This window comes from Protopterus annectens, chromosome 1.part1 (genome assembly GCF_019279795.1).
Source record: "Protopterus annectens isolate FY-2018-M chromosome 1.part1, PAN1.0, whole genome shotgun sequence".
Classification (NCBI taxonomy): domain Eukaryota; kingdom Metazoa; phylum Chordata; order Ceratodontiformes; family Protopteridae; genus Protopterus; species Protopterus annectens.
The window spans coordinates 1,334,370,464-1,334,383,330 of NC_056726.1; positions in this window are offsets into that span (position 1 = coordinate 1,334,370,464).

Below are 12,867 nucleotides of genomic sequence, written 5' to 3' on the forward strand. Positions count from 1 at the left end.
ACAGACCTAATACAGCACGAGAAACAGCGTGCCGCCGCAATCGCCAGAGGACAAGGTGGAACAGGTGGTGGGCCACCAACCCAGAACCCACTCACACACACGGAGGAGCTCCTGGCCAGTCTGGGGACACCCAGGGAACATCATGCAGAAACACTCGCTGCCATCGTGGAGGTGGGTGTCTCCCAACCAACGAGCCTGGAGCTGCCTGGTAAGTCAGTCTTGCATGTGTGTATGATAACTGACATAGGTGTGGGTGTCACAGTACACCACATAATGTACCAACACATGCCAGGTATATGGCCACACAAGCCGCATACTACAGTATGCTACGTTGTGTTTGCAGACATGTGCATAACACATGTTACCACACAGGTACATGATGTGACATGCACAGTGCTTCCTGTGGCTACAGTAATGGATAATGTGTATACTGTTGTGTTGCCCCTATACAGGTACCTCTGGCGTGTCGCACAGCCATGGGTCCGTCGCAGGTGAGACTGTTGCTAGTAACAGGCATGTTACAGTGTATAGATATTCGCCATGTGGCCAGGTATGACATGCACACCTGGGTCTGCTCCAGTCACGGTATACAGGTTGCACCACCTGACACACATGCCACCCATGTACAGTAGATACAACCGTTAGTATACACCGGCATGACACCACATAATCCATCGGTGTGATATGTGCAGTCAGCTATGCATACAATGGTGGAGGTGTTCTACAATGGCTGCATATGTAGTATGCATCGGAATGCCATTTGTGGTATGTACACAGTACCACATAGTGAGCTGTGATCTGGCCAGCACACAGGTGTTACCAATGTGACCTATGCCCCTGCACTGTGTGCACACGTTGTGACATGGCACATGACATGTCCCATGCACGTGGTGTTCTGTCTGTAATATTGTCACACCATGACATGACCTATGCCCGACATAGCAGACATCCACACTGTCTGCATAGCCCTCGGGATTGTGACACCTCAGACTAGTATGGGTGTATGTCACATGGGCCACCACAGGGATGTGTACACGATGCCCATCACACACAATTGTCCATGACCCAGTCAAACATGGCCATGGGTGATACCCACAGGCATGTTGCCACACAGTACATCTGGAGTGGGTAGACACCGTTGCACTTTGTCCACACATAGTGCGATCATAGCTGTAGTGGACCACCTGTACATCTGATGTGGTACGCAGACAACCCAATGCCTGTCTGCAGCCACTGGAGGTGCCACCAATGTCTACCATATCGTGCTGTGGAACAGCATGACTGTGTTGCAGACATGGCAATGCAATGCGTCCATGTTACGCATCGCACAGAAACATACCTGTGTCTTGCTGCCATGCAGTGGCACAGTGCCTGCACTCCCCACTGTATAGCTATGTACACAGCTCACACCAACCACACCTGCACAGACATCTTTGTTACACATGCATTCTATCTGTAGCCTGTACACATAACACTGCACTGTGACGTCCAGTATGATACGGTGCATTTGGTGGGACACCATTGTCACATGTCCACATGTTATCGCACATGTTGGTGGAGTACATGTCAAAGTGACGCCAGCCATGTGTACTGTTAACCTGCCTGTGGCCTACGGTGTATCACGGTGATGCATGCAAACTACCATGAATGTGTGTACTGCATGCCTACTGAAATGACACCTGCTTGATGTAGTGTGCACCCCAGGGCAGTATGCATACTACCACTATTAATGTCTGGCCTGCATTCACTGAGCTGTGGTGTGGGAATGCTGCATGCCATCTGCAATATCACATGCATGATGTGTCTGCGTGTGTGTGTGTCTGCGTGTGTGTGTGTCTGCGTGTGTGTGTCTGTGTGCGTGTGTGTGTCTGTGTGTGTGTCTGCGTGTGTGTCTACGTGTGTGTAATGTATCTTACAGTATGTCTTTGTATTCACAGGTGGTGTAGGTGCGTTCCCCTCCTGCGGTCCATCTGATGCTAGTGTCCCCACAGATACTAGCGGTGATGACCATATGCATGAGGCACAGGCAGGGTTGTCAGGGGCAGAAGCTGTGCCATTGGTTAACATCCCACCTATGTCCCCTTCATCTCCGCACATGGTTCTGATGCCAACACATACCACTTCACCGTTGCCCATACAGGAAGGACAGTCAGCATCTGTTGGCATTGAGCAGGAATGTGTGGTGGCTACAGAAGGTGCGGGTACACACCATGTTGCCAGTGTAATGACTGGTGATGTGCCACACAGGCATGTGGCTGGTGCTGCTCGTAGGAGGAGCTCTGGTAGACATGCACCTGCTGTACAGGGTGCAGCAGCTGGTATCACCAGATGCATGTTCCAGACTGTAATGGCACAGGCACGTGCTGAACGGCAGAACCAAGAAGGGCAGAGGCTGCAGAGGGCCACAATCCGTTCCCTAAATGAGAACATCCAGTCATTGGCGAATGCTCAACAGCAGCTTGCTAATGTTCTGGATAGGCGATTAGGTAAGATGGTTGGAATCCTCGACCGAGGCATGTCAATCCGCGAGCGTGAGCTGTCTGTGCTGGAACACCTGGTAGGGGTGAGGCGTAGGACACGTGGCGTGGGCCAGCAACACCACCTAGTGTCGGCGTGTGCGTGCCACCTCATGCCCACTCACACAGTGCCGGTAGCAGCAGCAGTGCAGCTGGTGCTACACCAACCACACCAGGACACAGCAGGCCACTTGGACATGGCCCTGGCCGGTCCCAGCATGGACACGGTTCCAGCGGACATGTGTCATCGGAGAGTGGCCACTCCATACCTCCACCCGGTAGTGCCCGGATGCGACCCCAGGCAGGCACGGGTCACGGGTCGCAGAGACGACACAGTGAGCCATACAACCTGCACTGTACAGTCTGGGGCTGCCAAGTATACCCGTGTAGGCATCACAGATGGCTGAACTGTGTACACACATACCCACACACAGCAGACACAACTGTAGGGCTCCACCACATCCACATGCATTCTGCACAGTCATGCCCAGTAAATGCACTGGCCTTACACACACACATGATGTCATCCATTGGTACAGCCTATGCCCCTGGCACACATATCACCCTGTGCATGATGAAGCCTCTGCCGCAGCACTGTCATCCACACCATCGGTGCACGGTTATGCAAATATATTCTGATGCACAGGGTGGACAAGTTAGTGAGAGGTGTATGTGATACCTGTGTCCGCATAGTGCGTGATGTGTATGTTGCAGTGGTTGTGTATGACAGGTGACAGGTGCGTATGTGACGTGGGTTGTGTACTGACATCATGCAGTAGACATACCATGTAGTGCAGGTGCAGCATACATTGAGCTGTGTACACGGTATGTGACGGTTACATGTGTAGCACCATGTTGGTTCTGTTAACCTGTATGCCTCATATGGTGTACTTGCATGTGCCTACTGGGGGCACTGTTATCAGTGCCCCACGTGTAGCTGTGGGTTACCCACAGGCACATCTGGCAATATCAGCATACCACAGGTACCCGCAACCTGCATGGACTCCTACATAGGTACATAGGTGCATAGGTACATACCAGGCTATGTGCCCTATGGCATGTGTAAGCCTAGCCAGAGTGTGTATGGCTTTCACCACCCTTTAGGATGAGGATACTATATCCATTGGTCCGCTGTCCCTCTGTCCAGCTGTGACACAGAGATGCTGCCTGGCGCATACCTACGATCTCCCATCCACACGTCAGGATTACTCTTGGACAGAGTCAGTGAGGGGCTCTGCTTCACAGGGGCTGGGAATCTTTTCCATGTTGTAGGGGGTCTCTGGGCGATGAACCTGTCCCTCCAGCACGTCCTATTTATGTCCGTGTTGAGGTTTCTGTCAGTTGCTTCCGTGCCCGTGGTTGTTTGGAGCCTAGGAGGTGGAACATGTCCATGTCACCCAGGTCAGACATGGCCGTGTATGTCAGGCACAGATCACCTCAGAGCAGGCGGTATGAGAAGGTATACAGCCGGAGTCCCTCAGTCGGGCAGCGTGTGACATATGTTTCAGCACCTTTATCCCTGTGTTGTGGAATGTTTGAGGTCCTTCCGAGTGCTGCAGGTGTCAGGTTAGGTACATTCCAAATGTGGCGTTGTACCCAATCATTGGTCTGATGTGTGAAGAGTACAGGGGTACAATGACCTCCCCTGATGTGGATGTGAATCCCTTCATGACCAGGTGGGCACAGTGGAATGTCTTCCCAACCACATTGGCAATGTGAGTGTCGAGAGGTTACTGACAGGTTTGGTACCCATGTCCCTGATCCGTCCACCATGTTTAATGGATTACCACCTATATGGTAATCGGGTGAACATGTCTTTCCCAAAGGGTAGGTCTATACCTTCCCTGGCATGTAGCTTCAGGCCATGGCTCTGGCACCAGTTATCCATTTCTCTGAGACCCCAGGTGGATGTCCGTTTCTGATGTGGTGTTGAGTATGGTGGCCGGTGTGCAGTCATCTGCATACCTTGTCTGCCACAATCCCCCTATGTTTGCATGCACATTGGAAAGTTGAATGCCGAACAGGAGGGGGCCCAGGACTGAGCCCTGTGGGCCACCACTCGGGACCAGCTTGGAGTCTGACATGGCACCAGGAACACTAACCCTGTGGGGTTTGACCTCCATCCAGTTGGCAAACCATCGTGTGACATATGTCTCTACATCTACGCTGATAAGCCTTTCTATGATGCCCACGTGGAGTGTGGTTTGAATGCTCCCTCCAGGTCACGGTAGTCTGTGCAAACCGACGTACCCCCATCAATAGCCTTAGTGACTCCTCCAAACAGGTTGACCAGGTTCGGGAGGCAGGATCTGCCCTTGACTAAGCCGATGTGGGTATGTTCCGGTATTTGCCGTACGCCAATGTCTTTATTTATGGGCTCCAGTATGGACCTCTCCATAGCTTTGCAGACAAGGCTTGTCAAGCTTATAGGGCAGGGATGTACAGAGTCCATAGGAGCACTACCCTGGTGTAGTGGGACCACAGTTGCCGTATGCCATCCATCGGGTGCGTGGCCCGTAGTAAGGCTAAGATGAAACAGCAGCCTTGTAAAGGGGTGAGGGCCTCAATGAGGTTGTGTAGCACACAGCCGGGGACACCATCTGGTCCCATTGATGCTGTGTTCACTGCTTAACAGATATCAGCTCTCTCCTGGGCATACGGGATGTTTGGGAGGCTAGACTCTGGTGGGATGGATACGTCCCCTCTTGGGGGGGGTAGATGTATGCACGGAACCTGTCTGCTGGTTTGTTGGCAATGTCTGTGGGTTCAGTGATCATTGTACCATTCTGGAGTAATTCCGAGCATAACTGTGTGCTTCCACCCATGTTCCTACCATAAGCTAAGGAAGGTCTTATCGTTGTCTTATGTGTCCTTTGCAGGTCCAGTCCCACAGGCGGCCTTGGATGATTGTATGAGTGATCGTATGTTAATGCCGGTATTAATCAGTGATGCCTTCCCTGGTACTGATATTGCTCTGTCATGTAGTAGCTTTCAGCTCTTGTTGTACGGTTTGTCAATGGCTGGGGTCCACCAGACCATGTGCCTGCCTTTGGTGGACAAGGTCCTAATGTTATCGGGATCGCTTGGTGCAGACATTCCTGGGGATGCTCATAGAAGGCATTTGTAAGGGTTTCAGCAGTGTGGCCTGTGTTTACCACTGGCATGGAGGCCTTGTAGGGTAACACACTCATCGTATGACGTGTGTGGTTCGCTGTGGAGAGGTCTTCACTGTGGTCTCCCATGCCGGTGTTGGGTGCAGGATGCGGATCTCCAGTGAGTTCACTATATGGTCTGACCTCACCATTGAGGGATGTGCATCCTGTGTGGAGCATGTCGTCCCCATGTGTGATGATCAGAACTAGTATAGTTTCCCCCCCTTGTGGGTATGGTGCATGGTTGTTCCACAGCATTCAGGTGTATGAACACCTGGAACCTTTGGTGTAGGGTGTTGTGTCCTGGGTAATGTTCCCGGTCTATGTATGGGTGGTTGATGTCACCCAATATGATGGTGTTGTGAGAGCATTCACACTCACCAGTGTCTTCAGGAAGGCTGTGCAGGTATCCTGGGTTTGGGAGGGTCTGGCATGCAACAAACTGTAGGGCAGTCCTACCCATGGTTAATTGCACCTGGATATTCCCCGCTGCTACATGCATTTCTGCCAACCTGGAGGTGTGTCTATCCTTCATGGAAATGGAGACTCCCCCTCCTTCTGTGTTAGGTCCGGGTTATGGTCCTGAACACGTGATATGGGGTATGACCTGATAGTGCTGGGGTGCTCTCAGCAGCCCTGAACAATGTTTCAGTCACAGCACTGACATCGATGTCCTCCATACTGAGGAGGGCATTTGAGGGCATGCAGCTTGGGCATAGACCACTGGCACTGAGCAGTATTACCCTGTCTGTTCTCCAGGTTTGTAGTGTAGGGTGGTAGGTTTATCATTCCAGCCTTGCCTGCAGTGGGCACTGTGGGGGTGGCAGGTGCCTTAGCCAAACTCTTGAAGACCAGGGGCGACAGGTGTGAGCCATCCTCATGGCGAAGGCGTGGTGTGCCAAGCATGTCATCCCAGGTATGAGAATTTGGATCCTCAGACTGACACTGGTAACCAGGCACATTATCAAGGGTGACCACTTGGAGCCAGTATAGTGGCATCATACTTGATGCGGGTGGGATACTGCCCAGGGTCAGGGACATGCTGGCCTGGGCTACACAATCTGAGAGGCCCTCTATGTCTCCTTTCATGTATCCCAGGGTGGTATGTCTCCGTCGCTGACACCAGCATGGGCAATGACCGCGTCATACCTGTACATGCTGCGGAGTGACCTGAGTGCGTGTGTTATGTGGCGGATTCCAGCACCCGACAGGCATCCTACTGTGATCATTCCCTTGTTCAGTCTGGTGGGTGGGACGTCGGTGTGTCTGACAGTGGCGTCACCCATTACAAGTGTGTCTGGCATTGTGTGTGTTGCCTTTGGGGCTCTGACTGTTTAGCTAACACTGGTTGAGAACTATGTGTTGCATGTCCTATGTCTTGTGGAGGCAGTTGCTTGGGTGTCTGCTTCAGAGGGCTCGTTATGTTCGTGACATGTTTTAACAGTGCCTCCGGGTATGTCTTAGTGTGTTCATGTGTTTGATTAGCATTTGCGATAGTTACATGTGACACTGGGTTTGTAGTGCATGGTGTCCTTCCCTCCCGCTTGGTCTTGCGGTCATGGTTTGAGAGACCACAGCCCCCTGTCTGGCTATATAGTTGCATCTCTCACATGTATTATGTTCAGTCGGGGAGGTGCGGCTTGTCCGTGTCCATGAGGCACCTGTAACAGTGCCCAGGACACCCAGATTCACCATCTGAACAGGAGAGGTCGCTAGCAATTGACCCTTCGACATGCCAGAGAACGTGAATGCATTTGCTGTGTAACTGGGTCAGAAGGCACCTATAGGGAAGTGGGTACAAGGATTCTAGGCCAGTGTAGTACTCATTTAGTATACATGTACTTTTACCTATGTAGGAATGCTATGGGAGCAGGTGCAGAGCTTTGTGATATATGAAAGGAGACAGACAGTCGGGATTGCAAGAAGAGAGGTTATACCGCGTAAACCTGCGGAGCACGGGCCAGATTATAGTGTAGCGTTGCTTACTTGGTACATGACAGCACATGTCCACACATATACTGCACCTGGCGCCTGTGGTCGGTGCCACAGGCTACGGATGGACAGAGACATCACATGGCGCTGGCATGACACAGTACAGGTATGGTGACATTCTGCAGGTGTCGACGTAGTGTGCTGGCAACTGACCGCAGGTGTCACCTACCACCTGTATCAGCTGTGGTGCCGCGGTGTGCAACAGTTGGATGCTGTGCGGTACAGGAATATGTCCATCATAATCGCGATCGCGTACACCTCTATGGCACACACCCATTGTGTGCAGATGGGGACACCTGTTCGCAGTGTGGTCAGCACCTCACAAGACAATGCACCCACAGCATACATGTCACAGGGGGTGGTCTTGCACAGGTGGCCAGTAAGGCTTTGAGCAGGTATGGCATTGACAGGGACTGTACAATGCAGCACCAGTATGCGGGATGGTCACCCTGTGGTCAGTGTCCAGTCCACAACACTATATCTGCATACACCCTCACAACAGGCAGCAGACATACACACATGTTGACAAACTGGCGTGGTGGTGACCACACATGTCTACGGAGGATGACATGTTGCATGTACTACCATCCACATCCATGCACCCCTGAGGTAGGTACAGATCTCTACCATGGTGTACAGTGATGTGTGGCACGTGGCACACAGTCCCCTGATCTGTAGCATACATGGGCACACATTCCTGCACACATGTTGGTGCTAGGAATGCCACCCGCTATATGGGATATGTGCAGGCGATGCGGTGGTATGTAGTGCATCCCTGCGCGTACCATCACTGTATCTGGCAGCTCGCGCCCAATATTTTGCACTTGAGGTGGTAGGGGGTTACAGTGGCCATGTGACATATGGTCGATGACGCATGGCCGATGGGTATGCATTATGGCGCTAAGTATCATGTAAAGGCGACATATATAGCAGACTGTATGCACATGGCAGGTAGGATAGGTGTAGACACACCTGTGACCAGCACCTGCACATGCATGTATGTGGACAGGTGTTTAAACACATGGTGTACACACATACTGCCATGTGTGCTGTTACTATGCCACCATATGATGGCCCCTATGACAGGTATGCATGTGCTAGGGGGTTGCAACTGTGTATACTGGACACTGACATCACCGCTCATGCACGGCTTGCACCGTGCACAGTACATGTGTCACATGTATCCCCTGTTGCCATGTGTGTTATGCATTGCTATTGCCAGACATGTGACATGTCGACATACATGGAACATGGACTGTGGTATGGTATCACAGCTGTCACAGGCAAACTGTACAAGGGTATGTGTCCCAGTGAACACCACTACAATTCTGTAGGGGGTGCATAACACAGACATGTGTCCACCTTCCCTTGATGCTGTGTATTACCGTGTATGCATGCCCGTTATGCATGGCGGCGTGGTACATCACAGGCTTCAGTATGTGTCCTGTGTGCAGTCCATGCACACAGCCAGGAAATCACATATATGACATATCCGGACATTGTTTCACTGTGGTACAGCTGCAGTCATGTGCTCGCCATCTGTGTCAGGTCCACGTGGTATGCATGTGGAGCCACGCCTGTCCCATGTATACCAGTATGGGTGGACTACATCACACCTGTGGGATCATTGATAGTACATGTGTGTACTCTGCACGGCGGACGTACACCACACATAGTCTTGTGGACATATGTCGTTACGCTGTTGCTGGGACCGTGAGGCATACTGCTGCACTGATGACAGCGGTGCTGGCATGGCAGCTAAGCAGTGTTCACTGCAGTGTGTACATGTTCAGCCTGCACCCGTGACGCCTGTGCTGTCATCTGTGTGTGTACGTGTAACTTTGCATGTGTGTCCACCCTGTGCATGTGTCAATGGGTTTTACCTGGCCGTGACTTGCGGTATGTGCATCCCCGCTCTGCCATGCGGATGGTGCGTAGCACATACTACGATGTGTGAGCATGGCCTGGATTTGCTGTTGTGTGGGTGGACACACACGACGGATCTGCCATTCTGCCTTCCCATGATTTCACCCCATGTGTATGCATGTCTGCACTGTGCAGAATTCTAAGTGTCTGAGCATGCCCAGTAAGCAGCTGTGTAGATGGACACCTGTTACAGTGCACACACGTGCTCGTCATGCGTTGATACCCCGTGTGCATGCTCTGTTTCCCCTTCGCAACCGCCATGTCTGTGGCATGGCCGGGTTGCCTGTTGTGTGGAGTGGACACAAACGATGGTCCACATTCTGCCTTCCAATAGCGATTTCACCCCATGTGTATGCATGTCTGCACTGTGCAGATTCTAAGTGCGTTCTGAGCATGCCCAGTAAACAGCTGTGTAGATGGACACACAGTACATGTGCACACCGCGCCCATCTGCATTGATACCCCGTGTGCATGCCTGTTTCCTTCAACAGCCACGTCTGTGCCGCATGGCCGGTTGCTGTTGTGTGGGTGGGACACAAACGATGGTCCAGCATTCTGCCTTCCATGATTTCACCCCATGTGTGTATGCATGTCTGCACTGTGCAGATTCTAAGTGTCTGAGCATGCCCAGTAAGCAGCTGTGTAGATGGACACAGTACAGTGCACACCCGGCGCCCGTCCTCGCGTTGATACCCTCGCAGGCGCATGCCTGTTTCCCCTTCGCAACCGCCACGTCTGTGGCATGGCCGGGTTGCTGTTGTGTGGGTGAACACAAATGATGGTCCACATTCTGCCTTCCATGATTTCACAATGTAAGCGTGGCGCATGTCTGCACTGTGCAGATTCTAAGTGTCTGAAAGAGCATGCCCAGTAAGCAGCTGTGTAGATGGACACACAGTACAGTGCACACCACGCCCGTCTGGCGCTTGATACCCCGTGTGAGCATGTCCTGTCTCCCCTCCGCAACCGCTAGGGTGTGAGGGGCATGGCCAGTACACCATTCGGGGCACACACCACAGTCGGCACCGATGTCTGCTACTAGGTGTGTAGCTGCCAGCCAATGACATCCTGCATAGCCATGGTGACCATCCATGTGAGTCATAGCAACATGTGGTTGTTATGCCACAATGGCTGCCTACATCGTGCATACTGCCGGATGCCCTCTCATAAATTTATACTGTATGTGGTGCATCCGTATCCATGTCGTGATGTACGCTGCTGTGTAGTTAGTTGGTGGCTCCCAACTGCAGCACTACACACGTGATCCTGCACGCCCACCTTGGGATGGTAACATGTGCTGTTAATGACTGCAACACTCTGTCTTCATTCCCTATCGGCTGCCTTGCTCTGCAGATGATATCACCCACCTAGGGTCATGCCTCTGAACAGTGCTGTGCTCAGTGGTAATCGGTAGCGCATTCTGTAAATGCATCATGCTGTAGTGTGTTGTTCATGTAGGTAGGCGTAGGATCTGACTCCGGCCCTTCCGCAGAGGTGTAGTGTGTGTGTGTGTGTGTGTGTGTGTGTGTGTGTGTGTGTGTGTGTGTGTGTGTGTGTGTTTCAGCTGCCTCTGCAGATGGACGCTGCTTTTGACAGCTTTGGTAACACATACCTTGGCTATTGTCAGCTATTCACCTTATGGATGATGTCACCGCTTTCCAGAAGATATGCCTCTGACAGCGCTGTGCTCAGTAATCCGGTAGCGCGTTCTGTAAGTTCATCATGCTGTAGTGTTGTTCCTATGTAGGTAGGCGTAGGTTCAACTCTAAGCCCTTCCCGTGTGTGTGTGTGTGAGGTGTGTGTGTGTGTGTGTTTCAGCTGCCTCTGCACCAGATGGACATGCTTTTGATGCTTCACAACACATACCCTGGCTATTGCCAGCTATTCCTTATGGATGATGTCACCCACCTAGTAAAGTATGCCTCTGACAGTGCTGTGCTCAGTAATCTCGGCAGCGCTGTATCTGTAAGTTCATCATGCTGTAGTGTATTCATGTAGGTAGGAGTAGGTTCGACTCCCAGCCCTTCCCCGTGTGAGGTGTGTGCGTGTGTGTGTGTTTCCAGCTGCCTCTGCAGATGGACATGCTTTAGACGCTCAAGAACACATACCTTGGCTATTGCCAGCTATTCCCTCACGGATGATGTCACCCGCCCAGAAGTATGTCACTCTCTGACAGTGCTGTGCTCAGTAATCTCGGTAGCGCTGTTCTGTAAGTTCACATCATGCTGTAGTGTGTTGTTCATGTAGGTAGGCGCCGGTTCGACTCCGGCCCTCCCGTGTGTGTGTGTGAGGTGTGTGTGTGTGTGTGTGTGTGTGTGTGTGTTTCCAGCTGCCTCTGCGGATGGACATGCTTTTAGATGCTTCGCAACACATACCTTGGCTATTACCAGCTATTCCTCACGGATGATGTCACCCGCCTAGAAGTATGCCTCTGACAGTGCTGTGCTCAGTAATCTCGATGGCGCTGCTCTATGCAAATTCATCATGCTGTAGTGTGTTTCATGTAGGTAGGCATAGGTTCGACTCACCCTTCCCTGTGTGTGTGAGGTGTGTGTGTGTGTGTGTGTGTGTGTGTGTGTGTGTGCTCAGCCGCCTCTGCAGATGGACATGCTTTTACGCTCAGCACATACCCGGCTAAGGTTAGCCATTCCCCACGTGATGATGTCACCCGCCTAGAAGTATGCCTCTGACAGCCAGTTTCAGTATCTTGGTAGCGATTCTGTAAGTTCACTGCTGGTGCACCATGCAGGCAGGCACAGGTTCGACTCCGGCCCCTTCCCTGTGTGTGTGTGTGTGTGTGTTTCAGCTGCCCTGCAGATGGACATGCTTTAGACGCCGCAACACATACCTTGGCTATTGTCATTATTCCCTTGATGGATGATGTCACCCACCTAGAAGTATGCTCTGACAGCACTGTGCTCAGTAATCTCGGTGAAAGGCTCTGTAAGTTCACTGCGCTGTAGTGTGTTCATGTAGGTAGGTGGTTCAACTCCCGCCCTTCCCCGTGTGTGGGTGTGTGTGTTCACAACCGCCCCAGTAGAGTGTAGCGTATTAGACGCTACAACACATACCTTGGCTATCGGGCGCGGCTATTCCTTTATGGATGTTGTCACCCACCGGACGGTGCTCTGATACAGTGCCAGGTTCAGTGGTCCACGTAGTGTGCTCTTATACCTGTGTTGGTACTGTTGTAAAGGTTAGGTATGTGGGGGTGTGTCAATCACCATGCCTGCCAGCTGTGTGTGTGGTGTGTTCTGTGCTCCCAGCCGCATGGGTTCATA